Below are 22722 nucleotides of genomic sequence, written 5' to 3'. Positions count from 1 at the left end.
ATTGACATTGCTACTTCCACGTCTGGTAGTTATTGGTTTGCATTTATTTTTGCTTGTTTATTTTTAATGTTTATCTGGTTCTTTATCAGCCTTCCTATGAGACAGTGGGCTCCCTGAGGGCATGCTGCCTGTTACATTCACACTCTACCCTTGGTATCTAGAATGCAGGCATTCAATATATACCTGCAGACTGAGGGAAAACACAAAGACTGCAACCTCTCATATTTTCTAAAGAAAAGAACAAAGAAATTTAACAAAAATTCACTCAAAGTCCCAGTGCGTCTGTGAAATGCTCAGGTGGCTGTTAAGTGAGCTTTGGCCATCCTGTCTTCCTCCCAGGGCAGCCCAGAGACCATCCTCCTCCCCCAGAAGGAGGCCCCAGCACTCTGTATGCCGCTGGATTCCCTGAAGCTGGAGGAAGTTACCGCACTCAGGATGTTTACTGAAATAATATATTTTAGCTGAAAATCCACAGGCTAAAAGAGAAGAAGGGGAGAGGAGAAGAGCAGAGCCAAGCACTGACTATGAAAAGGACCCTCTGAAGAAAGCTGGGGAGAGAGCCAGTTTCCTGCCCGCCCAGGCACTGTCTGCTGCAGGATGAGAGACTCACACTCCAGGCCCCAGGTAGCAGATGGGCCTACTGATCCCCATCTGTGAGAGTCAGCCACAGACTGTGAGGGGGACAGAATGCTTTCAGTGTCCACAACCTCCCAATGCTGCCTCTTTCCCTTCACGGAGTTATGACCTTTAGACTTGTAACCCCTCTGCCTGGTGGCCCTCATATCCTCTCAGCATGTGGCCTGGTCACCAGCATTTGGTGGGATCAGCCTGGCCCTGGACCTTCTTTCCGAGGCCATTTGCTCTTCACGCCTCACTTCTCCTTACTGAGGGAAGAACGGTGTCCCTGCTGGCATGGGTTCAGGTCTCAGGCTGCCACAGGTCTTCCACACAACCTGATATCACCCCAGGCTGAGAAACATCACCTACCGCTGTGGAGAGCTGGCACAGGGGGTGGTAGAGAGAAGGCCAATCAGAACAGGGATCCAGAGAAAGGATCAAATGACTACCTAGGAATGTAAGGTATGGCTGAACAAGTCATTTAACCTCTCAGTTGTGATGATCTCGTTTATAAAGAACCTCATTACAGAATAAGGTGCCATGTGTATATGTGTGTGTTTGTATATATACGTGGACATACATATGTGTGTACATACATATGTGCATGTATATATGTATGTATGCAGAGGAAAACTGATGTGCACAAAATATGAAATGTTAACATTAGCTCTATGTGATGAGAGTGTGGGAGAGCAGAATTGGCCACCCGAAAATGTGTCTCTTTGGTTAAGGACAAGAGACTCTGAAAGAAACTTTGACCTTCCCCCTAACTGCCTAAAAGAATTTAAGATAGAAGGCCTGTCCCCAGGACAGGCCATCGCCACAGACAACTCTGGATATCAGTAGACTGTGAGGATCCTTGCTAAGCCCACTCTTATCAAAGTTCTGTCTACCAAACATTTGCCTTTCCATTTCCATGTGAACTGCCTTCCTGCCCTTTTATGTCCCACACCACTACTCCTAACACCCTCCTTTGTCTTCAGCGGAAAATGGAATTTAAGGTGGTGGCTTTGGCCATTCTGGCTGAGTTACTCAGTTTTCCTGGGTTTATCCCATGTATATGTGTTATTCAACTTTGTTTGATTTTCTCCTGTTATTCTGTCTCCTGTCAATTTAATTCTTAAACCAGCCAGAAGCACCTCGTGTGTAAAGGAATTGTCTTCCTCTCCTACAAGAGTATACTGATATTTTATATTCTTTATACTTGTATGAAATTTCCAAATGTTATATTATGCAGACAAAACTCACACAATCAGAAAAAGAGTTTCATGGGAAAATAATTTCTAGCCCACCAAGTGCACAGGTAGATATGAGATCCAGCGGGGTCAAGCTCTTAAGTACTCTGAAGAATCAGAGGCATCGCCCAAAGGAACATCCGGGATTTGGGCAACTGGCACATCATGCAGATCCTGCTTGTTAGCAAGCGGCAGAGTCTCCCAAAGTTTCCCTCCAAATGAGAAGAAGAGACACTGGCAGTGGTGAGATTCATAACCACCAGTTTCAGGCACTAGAGCAAGAGGGTTGGAAATCTGTGCGTTTGTGTGTGTGTGTATGTTATAAATCACTGGTTCACTGTGTAGCTTTCCAAACAGTACTTATTAAATACCCAACTTTTCTAAATACATAATAATTAAGGGTGTGTCTATGGGCAAAAGTTCAATTCTGGAACTCCAAGCAAAAGTCACAGAGTAATAGACTCTTTTCTTCTACTCTGATGCTCTTAACGATGTCCTTCACCACCCACCAGGGCTAGAAGGAAGGACCTCCTAGCAGACGGCAATCTGAATCTTTCCATGTGAAATGGGATTATACACAGTTTATGCCAATAGTTGCAAAAATAGTATGTATCCGTGACATTCTATAAGTATCAATATTGCACAAGGCCACAAGATGGCATCATTATGCTATCAAAGTTTGTGAGGGGTGTGTGTGTGCGTGTGTGTGTGTGTGTGTGTCTGTGTCTCTGTCTCTGTCTGTCTGTCTGGGAAGAGTTAATCCTTTTTGGAAGTGGTGAATGGATGGAAAGGTGGAAGATGAGAAGCATCACAGAATCTGTCTTTTTCCTCCATCTCCTTCCCTACGTCTCCTCCTGCTCTTGTACTTGTTCCTATATGTGGTTAAAATATAGAAGGTAAATGCCTATTTTTATTTTTCATATAGAATTTTGATTCATTATTGTAATCTCTAAGGGGATGGATAAAAATCTATAATTTTATTATTTTTTTAATACAAGGAAAATATACTGAAATCAGTCAGTGGTCTTCCAAAGGCCGGTTCCCACCCCTGATCTACAGGAAGCAAGTGTCAAAAGATAGATAGGTCCTTCTTCCACCTAATTACACAGCAGGGATTGTTTCATTGGGAGCCCCCACTTCATATAGTGTTTTCCACACTGGTATGATGTCATTAACTCCATTGATATGTTTTAACAAATTCCAAACTGGAGCCATGAAAGACAGGCAACCCTTTGCGTGATCCTTGATCTTTGCTCATTTAGCTTAACTTAATTATTTTTCTGAAGCATTTCAGCAATGGAAAGATAGCAGAGATAGTGGAAAGGCTTAGCCCAACAGACCTGGATACAAATCCCAGCTCCACACTTACTAGTCGGAAGATCCCCGACCTGCCTCGGTTTTCTCATCTGTAAACAAGGATATTAAAAATGGCCTCAGAGTATTATTATGAGAATTAAATGCATGATATTTGTAGATCGTATGTCATGCATACAATAAATGGCAATTTCTTGTTACCTTTCTTTTCCTCCTCAGTACAGCGAGTACTGAAGACAACAGGCATACATACAGGAGCTCCTGCCACCTTGTCAGGCAATCCTAAGCTTCACTCAGAAACGCTCAGATCTGGTTCTTATCCAATGCCTTGAAAAGGTATCAGCAATAAAGAGGGGGGGACAGCCTGGTGAGGGTGGACATGGAACCCAGATCCAAAAGACGGGACAGTAATGTCCATTAAGATGAGGGGTCAAGTCCTAAGAGATCAGGTAAGGCAGAAAAGAGCAAGCTCCTTCTCAAGGACTGTGCTGATGGATCCAGAACTGAGGCTGGGTGGAAAGATGGCACTAGGGACAGGAATAAGATGCTCTGTCCTAGCAGAGGCGGTCCAGTAGAAAGATGTCAGAAGGCTGCACATGGCTTGTGACCCTGACCGAGACACATTAAGATTGCATTTTATTAGACTGTGTGCTATTATAAACAAGACTAGAAATTATTCCACAAATACACAAGACATATCGGATACCTAGGATTTTAAAACTATTTATCCTTCTTGTCAATATCAAAGAATTCGTTCTTCAGTAGAGATGGCGAAAAGGTACAATCTCATGCTCCAACTCTTACCAGCTGGTGGCGGCTAGAGCTGCAGCTACACTGAGAAATATTCTAGGGCTGCATTCAAGCTGAGCAGGATACAGTACTGTGATAGATTAGTGATGTCTGCCCAGACACCAGGAGCCAGAAGCAGCAATGCATGTGCCATAGACTCACCATTTCTCTTCTCATTCAAAATCCAGTTGTAAGCCAGAAAAACAAAAAAGAAAGGCGAATACTTATCTGATAATAGGATGGGAAAGAACTTTGTAAGCATACAAGAAATCGTCAAGAAAAACACCTAAACAAATTTCCAAAATATCTCAGTATCAAAAGATACTAAAAATTTAAAATGCAAGTAAAGTATTTTTTCACAAATATGAAAAAGGTATTTTATATTCATATATGAAACTCTCCTATGAATTACTAAGAAAAATGCTAATGATCCAATGGAAAAATGACAGAAGAATATGGAGACTTGATTCTTAAGAAAGAATTTTAAGTGACTGAAACGCTTAGGTTACAAATGTGCATACTCATATTCAAAGAAATAATAGAGCACTCATGAGATAACATATTTTCCACATAAAATTAGAGAAGATTACAAAATATATATTGCTCAATGCTGATAAGAATATAAGTGAATACTTTCATATGTTGCTTTAGGAATATAAATTGCCTTTTTGGAAAGACTTGGAAATATTTCCAGTAATTCTTTTATAGGAATCTAATCTAAGGTAACATTTTTAAATGTGGGCAAAATTTGCAACACAAGAATACAGAGTTTTATCATAACAAAATTTTGGGAAAAAATCTAAATTTCCAAACTACAGGAACAGTTCAATAAAATTTGATCTATCCAACAGAGAAGCTTCAAGAAATTCTTAAAATTGTTTTGAAATAGTTTTTAATAACTTGGGGAAACGTTCACAACATAATCTGCATGAAAAAACCTTGCACACCCCAATTGTGTGTTTCATTATATATTATAGTATATTATATTTTTATCCAATATTAAGTTAAATTATATTGTCATGTTAGAATATAGGAAATAAATAAATTATCCACAAATGGTGGTTATTTTTGGTTGTGTGATTCTGAGTAATTTTTATTTTCTACATTATATTATTCTATATTTTCCCAGTAAAAAATAATATATATTTATTCTTTCTTTTTTTTGGTGAGGAAGGTTGGCCCTGAGCTAACATCTGTTGCCAGTCTTCCTCTTTTTGCTTGAGGAAGATCATCTCTGAGCTAAAATCCATGCTAATCTTCCTCTACTTTATATGTGGGACACTGTCACAGCATGGCTTGGTGAGTGATGTGTAGGTCCGTGCCCAGGATCCAAACTCATGAACCCGAGGCTGCTGAAGCAGAGCACACGAACTTCACTACACCACTGGGCTGCCCCTGCCACTATTTCTCTTAATTAGAAAAAAATTTAAAACTGTCACGTGAATTTTTTTTCGAGCAAACTAATCATAGAAAAAGAGTCTAGAGCATTGTGGGCCAGAATACAAGTTCTATAGTCATACAGACCTTTGTCACTTTTAACAATGCGACTTCAGGCAAGTCACCTAACCTCTCTAAGCCTCAGTTTTCTTGTCTGTGAAACGGGAATAATAAGAGTGCCTACTCATAAGACAGCTGTGAGTCTGAAGTAAGAGAGCCTCTCGAGTGCTTCGTATTGCACCTGGCACACAGGAGGTGCTTAAACACTGCTCACTAGCTAGTCCAAGGGCAACTGGCAATCAGCTTTGGATGGATTGGTCTCAGCCAGTAAAAGTGGCTGTGGCACCCCTGGGTCCTTACATTCCAAATGAATGTCAACATGGCTGTGCTTTGAGCAAGTCCTGCTGGCTTTGTGGTTGACCAAAAGAATCCACGAGAGCGGAAGTTTCCTGAGAATCATTATCAATGCCATTTCATAAACCATCACTTCACACACAGCCAAGAAGACTCATCAGCAAGAAAAATCTGCTACCAAACCCCATAATAGAGGCCAGAGCTCACTGAGACCTTCATCCTCTCCAATACACACAGAAATTAGCCAAGCAAGGACCACGTGCATTTCACAGATAACTACAATGAGGTTCAGAGAGCTTCAGAAACTCGCCCAAGGTCACAGAGCGGCTTGGTAGCATGATGCACAGCTAGATCCATGTGATGTTAAAGCCTTGACTCTCCCACAACCATCAACACACACACATATATACATACACACACACACTCACTGACACTCACACGCACCTCTTAGCATCAGGATACCACCAGAGGACGGCTGAGCAGTCAGGGAGCTACTCAGCCCCCAAGCAGCAGCTGAGCCATCAGAGGGAACAGAGAGACCCCGGTTTCCTCCTTTCTCTCCTCCACTCTATAACCAAGGGATGTGTTCCCTACCTCTGCTGCCAGCAACTGGAGACCAACACCCCTTTGTCCCTCAAGTGACACAGCCATCACCCTGTCACTCCAGGTGCTCCTGAGTGAAACCTGTCCCCTCAGACAAAGAGGGACCCCTCAGGCTCTGCCTAAACTGCTCAAAGTGCTTCCGGGTCTGAGGAGAGGACACAGTCCTGCAAAGCTGGTCCTCAGGAATTGCAGCAGAGGGGAGAGACACAAAGCCTCTGAAGGGAGCAGGAGCATCAGCCAGAAATCTTGGCTGACAAGGGAACTCTCAGCTTCTCTTGACTTTTACCAGCTTGAGACTTAGTCACTGTATATTTTTGAGTAAGAATTACAAATTTTCAAAATTGTAATGTAGCAGCTAACATGTATCACACATTCGATTTACTGTGCTGAAATGTGTGTAGCTTTTTTAATCCCTTACAACAACCTTATCCCCTGAGAGTGATTTCTATGACCCGATTTCCCAATAGTGATTCGTGCATACAGTATGTTCAGGGTCGGCGAGGAAGTGGGCTGCTGCCGCAGAGGATGAACGTCCCCGGAGGCCTGACAGGAAGGGCACTGATCCCAAAAGCGGGGACAGTGGGCTGGGAGGGCATGTCCTTGGAAGAAAGACATCTGGGGTATCTGGTCAGAGCTGGAGAAACACCCCAGCCCGCAGCTGGAGGAGGACCCATGGGTCACCCTGACAGCATCTGTAGCCCTCGGCATCCAATTTCTAGACAAGCAGGTCGGATTTCCACCAGGGCATACCTTGCTGCAAGATACCCCAATGATTTCTGCTAAAATCTCAGGTCTCTGGTAGGTTCTTTTTTTTTTTTTCCTTGGTAAGGAAGATTAGCCCTGAGCTAACATCCACCATCAATCCTCCTCTCTTTGCTGAGGAAGACTGGCCCTGAGCTAACAACTGTGACCATCTTCCTCCACCTTATCTTTGGGATGCCAACCACAGCATGGCTTGCCAAGCAGTGCAGAGGTCCGTGCCAGATCTGAACCAGCAAATCCCAGGTTGCCAAAGTGGAGGGTGCAAACTCAACTGCTGTGCCACTGGGCCAGCCCCTGGTAGGTCCTCTTGATTCTTAACTGACCTACGATCTAATAAGATATTTTTAATAACAATAATAAACTTGAAATGATAACAACGAACACACGTTGAGCATTTATTTTAATATGCCGTACATGTTTTAGCTCTTTCAAGCCTCACAGCAACCCTTACTGATGAGGAAACCCAGGCAGAAAGAGGTTAAGTCACTTGCCCCGGGTCCTCTTTTTTTAAGAAATAAATGAATAACTAATGAACGACTGCACTAACAGTCCAGATCAGTGGTTCTCAAAACTTTGACCTGCATGAGAATCGTCTGAGGGCCAGTCAAAACACAGATACTGGGCCCCACTTCCAGAGTTTCTGATTCCGTAAAGCTGAGGTGGGACCTGAGGATCTGAATCTCTAACAAGTTCCAGGTGATGCTGATGCTGCTGGTCCAGGGACCACACTTTGAGACCCAATGGCCTAGAGGAGGGGTCAGCAATGTCTTCATGAAAGCTCCAGATGGGAAATGTTTTAGGCTCTGTGGATCAAGAGGCAAAATCAAGGATATTATACAGGTACTCATATAAGTATTTTAAATGTAACCATTTAAAATTGTAAAAGCTGTTCTTAGCTCTCAGGCCATACAAAACAGGTGGCAGGCCAAATGTGACGTGTGGTCTAGACTCTAGACCAATCCCTAGTCTCGGTCCCTCTGTGTCCCCCACCCCGCACCTGTTTTCTTGTTCTTCTTAAGGTCCTGGCTGCCTAATGGCCTAGTCAGAAAAATGCACCTTAGCTTCAAGCTGCTGAGAGGTCAGCAGGGATCCAGCACAGGCCACAGAGTGGCAGTGATGGTGGTAGAAATGCCACTAAGGAAAGGAAACCTCTTCTGTCACTGACCCCAAATGGCTGGAGCTCAGGGCCACTACGGTTTTGGAATGTTCCATGTTGATGTTTGGAAACTGATCATTTGTGTGATTTTTCCAGGGCCAGATAACATTAAATGTTCTCTAGTGTTGTTTTCTTTGGGAATAGAGGATTCTTATAGCTTTTTAAAAATAGTAATGATGATAATAGAGATACCCAAAGTAATCTGCTTTGAAAGCATATAATTCTTTGCCTATTTTAGATAACCCCATAGCGGAAGATCTGGTACTAAGGTTATTCGATATTTATCAGGAGTTATCCATGAAAGGATGGATTACTGAATTTTTGTGGTCACGGGCTTCCAATTTTTCAACCATCCATTTTTGTCCCCAGTGATTACAAACTTGGAAAGAAAGCATAAGCCCTCTGCAGAGAACAACCTCTCCATTTCCCCCCAGGATATTCACAAAATGGGTGGTGTGAGGAAGACATTCCAGTAATGATGCTCAACCACTGTTGGGTTTTCCAGCGAAAAGCTTGAGTTGTCCTTCCACTCCCACACGATCAGAGATGTGTAAAGAGTTCCCTGACTCTGTCCAGTGACAGAGAACGTGACTCAGAGCCGGTCTCTATGCTGTTATCTGCTGGGGACTAAGAGGGTAAGAGTTACTTCTTTACATGACGTGCCTGGAGAGTTCTGCAAAATGGATCAATCCAGCTTCAAAGGTCTCCAGCAAGGTCTATATGGGCTGTCAGCATCTTCCCCACAAGTTCAGTCTGCATGAAGGTTTGAATGCTTTTTTTTGAATGCTGTGAAAGCATCCCACATCATGCTCTATGGGGTGGCACTAAAAACCTGATGCCACAAGCTGCTACCAATACGTGCCCCTTTACTTCCTGAAAAAATGAGATGAAGAGAATGGCAGAAAAGGAGAGTCTGTTAAGCACTCCATTCCAGTCCCTACGCTCTCTTTGCTGTGAGTCAGAATCCAGTGGCGTTTGTTCTCAGTGTTTTACAATCTTTTACAAATGGGCACCTGACGGTGGGAAGCAGAGTGTTGTAGTGGAAAATCCCTGTACGATCGGAGGAACTGGGCTCTCAAGGACTGTCTCACAAGGTGGTGACTCTCCGTCAAAGGCTGGCCATTCCTCTTCCTTCATCAAGGTCCACAATCCCTCATCCAACACCTTTGGGGGGATGTGTGTTGGAATTCAGAGTTTTTGCAATTATAAAGGTAATTTGAAAAGTAGAATGGTGGTTGCCAGGGGCTTAGGAGAGGGAGTATGGAGTTGTTGTTTAATGGGGGTAATGTTCCAGTTTTGCAAGATGAAGAGTTCTGGAGGTTGGTTGCACAACAATGTGAACGTACATAACACTACTGAACCGGACACTTAAAAGTGGTTAGGATGGTAAATTTTACATGATGTGTATTTTGCCACAATTTTTAAAAAAGCAATTTGGATCACATACTCTACATTACTGAACACCCTTAGTGGAGTCCAGGGTAGTACCCTGAAATCACACACGTAGACACTTCTACAATAGAATGTACAATTAGTCTCGTTAACCAGGATAAACAAAAATCATAAACAGCCTCAGAGCAATTCAGGTCACATTTTGCCACCAAATGAGTTTGCTGAACACTAAAACACATTTGGTTTTTACGGGTCTCTGGAATTCGGACTTGCAGTTCAGGAACTGTGAGCCTGTAGCTCCCACTGACCCCTCCCCACCCCACCTGATAGGAAATTTTCATTCTCCACAGTTTACAGAGGAGAAAATAGAAACAGGATATAACAGGAAAAGGAAAATACAGTAGTCACTTGCCCAAGGTCAGACAGCTAGTGGGATTCAAACCTGCCTGGTTCCCTGCTGAGACTTCGCCTTGACCCCAGGCTACCATGGACACAGACATGATCAACAAACAACAGAATCCTAAAGAAGTCCCTTGAAATTCAAAGAAAGAATCCCAGAGAATTCATTCCAGTATGGGTGCTGGTGGAAGGTGTGTGAGATGGAGCCATTTGGGGGTTTTGATGATGGCTCTCCCCCTTGGAAGGCCATGATCTGTTCTCTCACCAGCACCTGATTCATGTCACTCTCTGAGCCAGAATCACGATAAACCACTGCTCCGTCCCTAGAGGGACTGTCCTTTGACCTTTTGTTACTCAGGCCTAAAGTACAGAACGTCCAATCAGTGGCCTTCACTCCCCTTCTCCCAACACTAATAGTCTGCTTTCGATTGGGCATGTTCCCAAGAGATGGAAGGCATGCAAATTAAAAGTGTCTTTGATTCTCTCAACCTGATATGTCTCCTGCATATTCCCAGGAGAAACGAGGCCAAAAGAGATCCGAAGTCTAACAGTGAACGAGGAAAAAGCTTTTGGCTCTCATCTCTCCTGTCTGAGGTCAGCTGCCCTGTCCTTTGGTTAGATACACATATCGTACCAATCAATCTTCACACCAGACTTGCATTAACAGCTGCCCATCAACCTTAGCACCATGGGAAAGTCACTGTCGGTCAGTTTTCACATCATGGCGTTGAAATGGTCAAAGAAGGACGGCGCCAGTCCTCAGCACCTCAGCGCTCGCTGCTCCTACTGGGAGACAGCGCTAAGGGGCAAAGGTTTGGGGTTCCTGTGGAGCCAGTGAGAGGGCTGACTCCCAACTAAATTGTTTTCTGAGGGGGTGGAGTGGGGGAGGAGGTGGCTTCAGAGAAAATGAGCCTCTGCCCCTTCCTGGGTAAATGCAGCAGCAGCGAGTCCCTCAAAGCACAGGCGGCTGCTGGCAGGGGTGACACTGGCTCTATCCTCAGCACACCTTCTCAGCAAGGGAAAGCCTTTTCTTCCCCGCGGCTTGGATTCTCGCCTCTCGGTTAAATTAAACAAAGAACTCCTCTGTCGACGGAGAGAGTACGCTGGGCTTGCAACATGGTATATTTCACAAGAATGGAAAGAACTTCCAGAAAATCCTGAGTCATCACAGCTGAGCAAGCTGTCTTTACCTCCTGGAGCCTACAGGGTGTGATGTGTGTGTTTAAACACGTACACACCACATAAACACACAAACATTCACACACCACCCACACATACACCACATAAACACACACACCCTACACATAGACATATACACACATACACACGTACCCCATTCCAGCTGAATTTAGCTAAAACATGAGGTCCTGAACTTGAATAATAGCCCCACTGTATTTGACATCACTCAAATATATATGCAGTCTTTTTAACTAGCACTAAATTTCCAGAGAAATGTGTGTGTGTGTGCACGTGTGTGTGTGAGCATGAAGCCATGTCTGGATAAGTAGGCCCTCTAATCTTGCTACAACATCACACTCATCTCTATCCCTCCCCAGGTATTTGGGATCTCGGGTCCAGACTCAGTTTCTGGACTGCCACTTCTTCCCTTCCACGCTACGACTCGTGATGACAGACCAGACACTTGCACTAACTGAAGACTCTGAAGTTCTGCACCTCAGCTTAGCGGCCCCTGAAATACCAGTCTTGGCTGGCCCTTCTGGGTCAGGAGTCGGGTGAAGGGAGCACCGGCCTGTGCTTCTAAGCTTTAGGTACGGCAGTTTGGGATGGGGCGAGGATGCAAAGGAGGCAGAAGGCTCAGAAGGAGACAGCACTCGGGAGCCAGGCCCCGGGGATACAGGAGAGACGGGCCAAGATCTTCGCCTTTTAAGTGTGAAATGCCGGTGTGTACAAACACACTTGACAGGTCTTAAACCACACTGGTATGAATGAAGAATGTCAACACTGCCTTGTTTCTAGATACGGCAGAATAAAAACAGAAACAGACTCATGAGAGCTAAAAGAATCCACAAAGGTTTCCCAACCCCTTCATCTTACTGATGAGGAAACGGAGGCTGTGGTTCATGTAACTTGACCAAGTCAGAGAATGACAGAGGTGGCACAGAACACGGTTCTCCCGATTTCCAGTCCAATTTTCTCTAAACTCCACCACGGAAAAAGAAAAATGTAAAACTCATTTGCCTATATATGAGCAAAACTAAAAACAATGATTAATAATAATTGCTTTCCATCTATGGTTAATTATACAGCAATCTCAGGCGTGTCATTAATATGTGTCAAAGTCACTTTAATTTTTTGCAGGCAAAGCAATTCTAAACCGATGGCCAGCTACATGATTTTCAGAGTGCAGTGCAAAATGAAAAGGCAAGACCCTGGCCAGGGGCAGGGAAGTCAATCTTTCCTTCCCACAGCCCACCACCCAAACCTAGAGCAGATGGGCAACCCCCAAGGAATTGCAAACACCGTGCTAGGATATGTCTGGTACCTAAATGGGAGGAGGATGAGCAGTCTCCCTCCAACTTGCCTGCCAAACGCCAGCTTGGGATGGGGAGGACCACTGCCATGCCTCAACCCAAGTCACTGTGGGACATGCACCCAATCCTGAACCTCCCCATGTGTGTGCCTGGGATCCCCCAGGGGTGGAGCACAGCCGAGGAACCCAGACCTTTCCTCACTGGTGTGACCTGGTAACTGCGCCAGACAGAGTCACAGTGATAGTGGGGTCAGCATGGAAAGTACGAGGCCAGGTGGGACCAGGGCACCAAGGGGCTAGGGAGAAAGTAGCAGAGACCCTATCCTTGGAAGGCAAGGAGGTGGTAAGAGGCGACACCATGTGTGGACTAAGGTTCTAGGCCCCTGGCACATGCTCCGTCATCCCAACAGACTTCACTTACAAAGCACAAGTCAGAGAAAAAATCATTAAGAATTTCAAGGTGGCTACCAGAGAGCACTAAACACTAAGCAGAGAACTCTTCTGAGTATGGCCCTGTGCCTCTGCACTCGTCACACGCCATGAAGCCAGCCCTGACTAGATCTTATTGATGTGTGTACGATCTTTTGTTGCTCACACAGCAATAACTAACCGCTCATAGCTTGAAAGAGCTAGAGGATCACGGTGCAGGTAGGCTAACGACTGGATGCCATATTAATGTGCTACGGCCACCATAACAAAGTACCACTGGCTGAGTAGCTTAAACAACAGAAATTTATTTTCTCACAGTTCTAGAGGGTAGAAGTCTGAGATCAAGATGTAGGCAGGGTTGGTTCCTTTGAGGACTGTGAGGGAAGGGTCTGTTCTAGGCGTCTCTCCTTGGTTTGTAAATGGCCATCCTCTCTGTGTCTTCATATGGTCTTCCTTCTGTGCACGACTATGTCCAAATTTCCTCTTCTTTTAAGAAAACCAGTCATATTGGACTAGGACCCACCCTGATGACCTTATTTTAACTTAACTACCTCTTTAAAGATCCTATTTCCAAATATAGTCACATTCTGAGGTACTGAGGGTTAGGACTTCAACATACGAATTTGTGGGGGACACGATTCAATCCATAACAGATACCATTCCTCAAATGCTGGATAGTCTGCAGAAGTGATCTCAGGGTAAATGGCTCCCTAAGATCTATACCCGATCTATGGCTTATCCCGGGACGGCCTTCTCCAACCCTCCTGATCACATCAAGTTCCTCTGCTGTACACTCTTACAGCATTCGTCACAATGCTCATATATACTATTTTTATAATTATTGTTTAAGGTCTCCTCCCACTAGATTGTAAGTCTGCGAGGACAAGGTCCAACTTGGCATGTTCAGAGCTGTGTCCCTTAGTATCTGGCCCATAGAAAGTACCAAACTTTTCATGAAGGAAGGAAGGTCAATCAACGACACATAAACCAATGTAAAAAAATTTTGGAACTTTCTAATCTTTGGCTTATTGGCTCCGAAAGTACTCCAGGGAGCTGCTTTCTGTCTTTGGAGGAGAGAATCCAGAGCACAAAGTGCATTGATAATTTCCTCAAATATTTGATTTCAAATCTAACAAGTAAACTTCCTTCCCCATAAAGAAACCATCTTATGGTTATTTATGAGATTTCCAGCTGCTGCACAGAAATGGGACTGTGTAGGGGTGGGAATATTTGTTTTCCCAAACACTGGCATTAATCAAGCTGTGGGACAAATACATAAATGAACATTGCTGCCAAAAGAACACATTTGCTATGTCTTAGTGACTCAGAGCACTCTTGGAATGCTTCGACCCCAGCCCAGGTGAGATGGGTGTCTACTCACAAGGGCAGGATCCCACTGCAAACAAACATCACTCACTCAGTCAGTGAACAGACACTTACCAAACAAACAATTATTATGCATCAGACATTGGGGTTGATACTTAGGATACAAGTGTCCCTGACACTTATGATACAAAGATGAGTCTAGTGGTGGAAACAGAATACAAGGTCAACAGGATAATCACTGATGAAGCTGAGATTCATTCATTTATTTCCTCATTCCTTCATTCAACATTTACGGGATGCTCACTATGGCAGGTTCTGTCCTAGACAGTGGGGATACAGCAGAGAACAAAAGCGAGGAAGTGTTTGCTCTCAAGGAGTTTACATTCTAGTTAGGAGAAGATAGAAAATAAACCAATAAATAGATAAAATAACATCAGATGATGACAAGTGTTGTGAAAAAAAACAGAGCAGGATAGGGGCCAGCCCCATGGCTGTAGTAGCTAAGTTTGTGCGCTCCACTTTGGTGGTCCAGGGTTTAGCCAGTTCAAATCCTGGGTGCGGACATAGTGCCGTTCATCGGGCCATGCTGAGGCAGCGTCCCAAATGCCACAACTAGAAGGATCCACAACTAAAAATACACAACTATGTACCAGGGGGCCTTGGGGAGAAAAAGGAAAAAAAAAACTCTAAAAACAAAAATAGAGCAGGATAAATGGTTTACAAAGTGACCAAAGGAAAGCTAAGTTAGAGAGTGGTCAGGGAAGGCTTTTCTGATTGTGTGATTTTGAGCAGAGACCTGAATAGTGTGAGAGGATGATCCATGAAGAAATCTGGGGTAGGGGTGTTTCAGGCAGAGAGAACAGTGAGTGCAAAGGCCGGAGGTGAGCCCACTTCAAGGAACATTAGAAAGCAGGGAAGGAGGGAGAGAGTGGTAAGAGGAAAGGTTAGAAGGCAACCAGGGGCCACATTAAGATGCACAGTGAGCTCAGGCAAGGGGCGCTCAGTCCTCCTAGAGCAGTCCACGTCGGGGAGGGGAACTTACAAGGAGCAGCACCTGAAATGAGACTGACAGGATGCCAGAAATTTGCCCAGTGGACTGACTGAGAATGTGTCCTCCCACTCCCCACAGAAAGCTGGAAACTATTTGTGCTCTAGGTTCAGAGACCAGCACTCGGTGTGCTAGTGTGGCTGTGGCCGACTGACTCAGCCTGCTCATCTTCCAAGGCCTCTGCTCTTCTTTGTCTGCCTAGAGAGCACCCTGCTCCTCCCTACCTGATGGCCCTCTCACGCCTCCAGCTCTACATCGCTGCCTGGGTCAATTCTAGGTTCGCCATTCCATTCCTAGTTCCTAGAGCAGTCCTGGCATAGGGTAAGAGCCTGTTGAGAAAATGAATGTCACTTGCCTTCTCTTATCCATCTGTCTGACCATCCATTCATCCAACCATCCATCCATCCTCTTCTTTTTCTAAAATCAGAATTTGAAGAAGCCACTTTCAGCTACAACCTCAGGCCACAAGTCCCATCCATTGCCACATTTTGTCTCTTGCATATTCCTCTTCAACAGCGACACATCCAAGTATACACTAAATTTCTTCTGGAAAGTGTGGGTATGCTCAGGGATTAAACTGATCCATATAGGTAAAATACAAGTAGCCAATAAGATGCCAAAGGCATCATAGATGGTCAGTAAGCTCAATACTTATAAGTTCAATATTTTTATTCCTACTCTGGCCAGGAATTCTGCCAGATCTTGTGGACACACCTGTGAATAAGCAGACATGATTCTTGTCCTCATTGAGCTTATTGCCTAGAGAAGGACACAGACGGATATCCATCATATGACAAAGCCTGTGGTGGGGGAAGTGGCTGATGTTAAGAGTCACAGGAGAAGCATCTAATGCAGCCTGAGGGGCAATCAAGAGGGTTTTCTAGAGGAAGCCAAGCATGAGTCCTAAAGATGAACAGAAGGAACTCAGTAAAGCATTTGAGGAGAACAAGTTTCAGGCAGAAGGACTCTAAGTGCAAAGGCAAGAGGCAATGAAAAGCAAGCCTTCCTTGATGAACAAAGACTAGTTCAGGATGGCACAGGCTATATTTTGAGTGATAAGAGATGTAACTGGAGAAACAGGCAAAAGTCATGCAGAGAAGGAGCTCCTAAAATGTATTAAAGAGCTGGGTCTTTATACTGCGGGTGTGTTAACAGGCTTTTGGCATGGGAGAGAAATGATCTGATTTATGTTCTGGAAATACTTCTCTGACTTCTAATGGGAGAGAGCCAGGGTAGGGAGACTAGTTAAGGGGCTCTGCAGTAATCCAAGTGAGAGGCTATGATGCTGAAGCACATGAATGCACTGGGGAAAGGCAGACCATTTAGAAAACTATTTAAGAGGCAGAAATGACAGGACTTGGTAACGTGGCTTGATTGAAGACACAGATGAAAGAAGAAAAACCACACCAGGTGTTCGTTTGACACACAGAGCTTTGAAGCTAGAAGTTGAGTCGTTCAATTTTTAGGGGCAATATCACTGTCTTGTTAGGGCTATTGATGGCTCCAATGGTGAGCAGACCAGAGTAAGATGGAAAGATCAGGCCGCTATTTCAGGTCTCTCAGGCAGCAGGAGGAAGCCAGAAGGTTGGTCACAATAGAATAAGCCTCCTCCTGTCCCACGCAAGGCACGTGGGAGCACAGGAACAAGCAAGGGCAAAGTCGGGAGCTACTACTCATAGAGATGCCTTGTACATTTCCCTCTAGAGCAGTGGGAAGAGCTTCATAGCGAACATCTCAAACAACACTTCTTCAGAATTAGGACTTGCTGTCCTACAAGAGAAGCATCTTTTGGTGGAAACTGATCCTTTGCTAATATTGATCCAAATGCCCTTCCCAGCTCAGGATCCGCTCCCCGGTGTCCTCTGTCCTTCCAAATTTTATCTGCACTTCAGTGCAGCCCTGGCCACTCTGACAGCATGTGCTCAGCACAGAGCATCCTGGAGGAGGGCCAACAGGCAGGTGCCATGTTTCCTAGGGAAGCTGTTTCCTGTCTGGGAGGTGGGAACCTATATGCCTGAAATGATGAAGAAACATGGTACAGAACCGTAAAGTGCCAAGAAATGCAAAGAAAAGAATTACTATGGTGAGGTTAATGAATAAAGGCTTTTTTGACTGGATCAATGAGGATCACAGAGCTACAAAGCAACTATGCTGAGGGGTCTGGTGCCTTGAGTTCCCATAGTCTTGATCTTGGATTTTATTAAGCAAACAAAACTAACTGGGTTACCATTTTATCTTCCCATACATTCACACATTAAGTATTTCCCCAAATTGTCTCCAATGATCTTCTCATCCCTCTCACTGGTAAATGCTTGAAGCACATTCCCAATCCTCCCAACCAGTTCTGAAAGTATATTATTAAAAACAATATGCCACCTCACTAAAAGAAAAATGAAAAAGTATAGAACAACAATTAAAATGGTACCTACCTCACAGCAATGCAAAGCACGGATCACTGCGGAGTGGCTATAATCGTAAGGTAATCAGGTAATCAAGAAATTCAAGACAAGTTCAGGCAGGCTGTACCAAGAAAGCTCGCTGTTTGCCAAGGAAAACGAATAGTCCATTTTGGATGCAATATGGAGTATGGTGGTCATTTAGAATCTTTAACCAACTGAATTTCCATGAAATCAGAACAGAACTATAAACAAGCCCCATACACACTACACCAGATTAGTGATCTGATATGCTAATTCATTCTAATGAGCTATTGTTCATGTGATTATAATATGTAACACTTGTTAATATTTAATAATGTCTGCACATGCCATTTAAAGAGCAACTCAAAAATTTCAAAAGGGCTTAGATAAGAAATCCACTCAAGACTTGGATTTCTTGCAATGTGGTGGACTAGGTATTCTGAAAAACTCTCCCAGTATTTAGCCTCTGACAATGCTTAAAGCATAAAAAAAGGGAAAATCCTCAGAGGCCAGAAAGAAAAAGTAAAACAAGTAAGCAGAGAGAAAAGCAAAAGATGCAGTGTGATGACCTTTCTTATGGGTCCACTAGGCTCAGGTGCAGTCCCCAGTTAGTCAATCAAACACTAACCTTGGTGTTGCTGTGAGGTTCTTGGTATATGTAATTAAAGTCTATAATCAGTTGACTCCAAGTAAAGATTATTCTTGATAATTTGGTAGGCCTGATTCAATCAAATGAAAGACTTTAATAGCAGAGCTGAGGGTTCCTGGAAGAAGAAATTCTGCCCATGGAGAGCTCCTTCAGCCTATGCCTGAGACTTGCAGCCTGCCCTTCTTGACAGCCTGCCCGTGGATTCTGGATTTGCCTAGCCAGCCCCTACTACGGTATAAACCAGTTTCTTGCAATAAATGTCTTGATACATATTTCCTACTGGTTCTGCTTCTCAGCTGAACCCTGATTGATACATGGAGCTAGCTGCTGTCCTGGGGCATCTGCTGCTCCCTACTTTTGCTCTGGAGAAAAGAGGCAAGTTTAGGACCTACAGAGGTAAAAAAATCAGATTAGTGAGCTAGCCCTAATGGCCTTGTGGTTAAAGTTCAGCACACTTCACTTTGGCAGCCTGGGTTTGATTCCTGGATGCAGGACCACACCACTCATCTGTCAGTGGCCATGCTGTGGTAGCGGCTCACATAGAAAAGGAAGAATAAGAAGAGGATTCACAACAGATGTTAGCTCAAGGTGAATCTTCCTAGGGAAAAGAATCAGATTAGAGACTAAGTGAAAAAGTGAACCAGCAAACAAACAAATAAGCCAACCTAAACTTGTCTCTCTGGGCTTCGACTCTGGGTACACAGGAGAAAACTATTCATGGAGAATCTATAGCCACAAGCCATAGATTTGGAGTTTAACTTCACAACAGAATGTTGTAACTTCAACACTAAGCATAGAGGGATAATACTTCATATCCACCAGACTGGCAAAATTTGTAAGTGAGAATACCAAGTATTAGATAAAATATGGAACAATGGGAACTCTCATTCACTGCTCTTACCATCAACTTTGGAAAGCAACTGTGCATGATCTCATAAAGTCATAGATGTATGTATCCTATGAGATATCAATTTCATTCCACATACTATGTATATACTCTTGAAAATCTTATGAACCTATGTTCTAAGAAACATATACAAGAATGATCTTTGCAACATCATGTATGAGAGCCCTAAACTGGAAGCAAGTCATATCCACTCAGAGGAGACTGGATCGAGTGGAAGATTCATATAACAGAGTACTGTACGGCAGAGAAAATGAATGAATTATAGCTACATGTCCTGGCACAAAGATAATGCAGAGTAACATAAAGCTGAAGAGATGCATTAAGATTCCATTTTTACCATGCATTATAAAGATAAAACCAAGATTGGATCCCTACTAATGTCCTAAATCCAAGGCTGTCAGCTCTTCAGAGCAAGAACTATATCCTACTCACAACTGCACCCACAGATCCTAGGAGAGCACCAGGCATAAAGAACATATCCAATAGATATTTATTGAGTGAATGAATAAATTCGGAACACAAAAAAGCATGCCAGGAACCAGATCCTCTGTTTCTGCCCTAGAGTCCTGATGCATGGAATCCCAACCTCTGACCTTACCTGCCTGGACCTCTTTCTGTCATAGATGACCTTGTAGCTACTGTCACCTGATCTATCTGACTAGTGTTAACTCCCCTTCTCCAGCTTCCTAAAACTATTGTTCCCTCAGATTCTTCTATCTAACAGCCACTCAAGTCCCAGTGTGATACACTCACCCAAAAAAACATAAAAGAAAGAAGCTTCTCATTGTCAATAAAATGGGGTTTTTAAATCTGCTCTAGACTTAATGCAGGCAAGCTGTATTTTCCTGCCATTTAACATGGATTTCAGAAAGTTGGAGAAAACAAGAACTTTGGCAGGCTCAGCAAACATACGCCTAAGAAAAGCAAACAAAACTAGCAAACAGGTTAAGAAATTGCAGTTCAAACTGATCAAATCAATAACAAAATAGCATCACACTGAAGACCTGAAAAAAAAGGACTTAATTACATTGGGCCATATTGATAAGGGACTTATTGTGAAATTCCTGGGCACCTTTCTATGGGGAAATAAAGAAAAGTGAAGGGACACATTTTAGGGGAAAATAATTGATACATTTTCAGTCCTGAAGTACTTTTAAATTACATCTTTTTTCAATAACAAGAGTGTTCCTGCTTTGAGCATTATAAAGACAGAATGCTTTACACAAATCAAGGTGATCTTTCATGATATAATCACAGTAATTCAATCTCGCAACACCAACTGACCTAAGCTTGGAGTGTACCTTAATGTTGGCTAATGACATGGCTAGTGTGAGCTAATTCCTTCATCTCTGCAGGGTTATGTGGTATCAGAACACTGCAATTGCCTGGCTCAGCAAGACCAAGTACCTTTCAATATACCAAGAGTTTTAAATTCCAAATGTTATCTATACTTTAAGAATATTCACAGCATATTAGATTATTCCTGAATCTCTAGCTATCATTTAAGTATTGAATACATTTATTGTCTTAGGAAAGGTGGTGATCACAAACAAACAACTGACACATTTCTTCAACATCTAGGAAATGTACATTTTTTTTCTTTCTATCAATGTTATGTAGACTAGAGGCTAGTATACTCTAGTTTCATCTACTTAGCTATGAATCACTCAGTTTCATTTCAATGATTCACTGCATTTCTTTCTGTTTTTTTTTTAAGCATCTGCTTGTAATCAGGGGCACTTAAAGGTGTGAAGGCAATTTTTATTCAACCTGCTTCAAGTGTAACTGTGTCAGCCTTCATCCTTCTTTTTTCGTTATGAGGAAGATTGGACCTGAGCTAACATCTGTTGCCAATCTTCCTCTTTTTTTCTCTCCCCAAAGCCCCAGTACATAGTGGTATATCCTAGTTGTAACTCCTTCTAGTTCTTCTATGTGGGATGCCACCACAGCATGGCTTGATGAGTGGTGTGTAGGTCCACTCCCAGGATTCAAACAGGCGAGCTCAGGGCTGTGGAAGGGGAGCAGGTGAACTTAACCACTACACCACCTGGCAGCCCTGATTCACTACATTTCTACTTTGCACCTAACACTATGTCACATACTGTGTAGGGAGGGGGTTCCTACTCTAATGGGGCTTTCGAGGTAGTCGATGAAACAAGGTTTATATTCTAGGAAGACTTAAAGGGTAAGCAAGAGGGAGTACAGAGCCCAAAATATAACAGAACCATGATTTCTGAGTTTGGTTGTATTCTAAACACCAACTACGTGATGCTTTTGAAAATTCACTCCCTTCTGTGAGCCACAATTACTTCTTTGGTGAAAGAAAGAGGCTGCATTAGGCACTCTCAAAGGTCCTTCCAACAAAGCTGTTCAATTCTGACATTGTGAGGTTTTAAGCAAGTATAAGAGAGTATTTTGTAGAAGGTGTATCTGGAGAAATTCACCATGCAAAAACTGTTGCAAGGTGGAGTTAATTGAGAGAAGTTTTCATGGTAGCACACGACATTTATCAACCTCATTCTTTTCCTATCCATCCCTTCTGCCTTTATGACTAAATACGTGCCATTCTCCACTCATTAATCAGCTCTATCTCAACAGGGGAGTTATAAGGAAGAGAAGGTGTTCAAGGTGGGTGGATGAGGAATAGCCCAGCTCACTTCACAGAGCAACTCTGCCCACAGGAGCAATTATCCAGCCAAATTCACTCACTGCCCTAGTAACTCTCTACCATAGTGATGCCCTAGTGATCTAAAAAACATCGAATCACACCTACAAAGTGTCATCCATCATCCAATGTGTAATAGGAATTTGGCAATTATTCAGGTGATTGGATTGGTGACAAACACGGTCCTGAAAATCCACACTGAGACTAAGTTGTCTAGATTGGTACCATAATCTATCAAACCAGCCAGATAATGTGTCTCTTTCCTTCTCTTGGTACTTGCTAGGAGATTGAGACAGCAAGTTACATAATTTAGGATAAAGTTGCAATAGCTTATTGACATTAAGGAATTTAAGTTGCTGTCCATTTTTGTGTATGGAAAACATTATTTCTTATTCCTTACTCTGTTTAATCTTACTCTGCTGATTATAGAAGGAACTCCCAGGAAAGTTACCATCTATTATAGGGTCTGGGTGAAGTCTGTAGAGAAATTACTTGTCCCTTTGTCCTTTCCTTTCATTCTCCTTTCCTTCTTCTGAGTCCCTTCAAATCCTTATGAGAATCCATCTTCCTTAATTCCTTCATCATCTGTCTGTTTTCCCCTTAAGGTCCATGGTTTCCAAACCCTTAAGACATATACATAATATTATGGATTCCTTTTGTTAACTGTCCCCCTGACCCATTATTTTTTACTCCGAGGAAAGGAGAAATTATACAATATTTAAGATGTC

The 22722-nt window shown here is 43.3% G+C and overlaps 1 protein-coding gene across 1 annotated transcript in view; it reads right to left on the bottom strand.

Annotated features, from left to right (window-relative positions):
- The window catches only part of ADAMTS12 (ADAM metallopeptidase with thrombospondin type 1 motif 12), a 315216-nt gene that overhangs the window by 179964 nt on the left and 112530 nt on the right, over positions 1–22722 (bottom strand).

The sequence above is a fragment of the Equus przewalskii genome, chromosome 20 (assembly GCF_037783145.1).
Source record: "Equus przewalskii isolate Varuska chromosome 20, EquPr2, whole genome shotgun sequence".
Taxonomy (NCBI): domain Eukaryota; kingdom Metazoa; phylum Chordata; class Mammalia; order Perissodactyla; family Equidae; genus Equus; species Equus przewalskii.
This window is presented reverse-complemented; position numbering and strand designations above follow the sequence as displayed.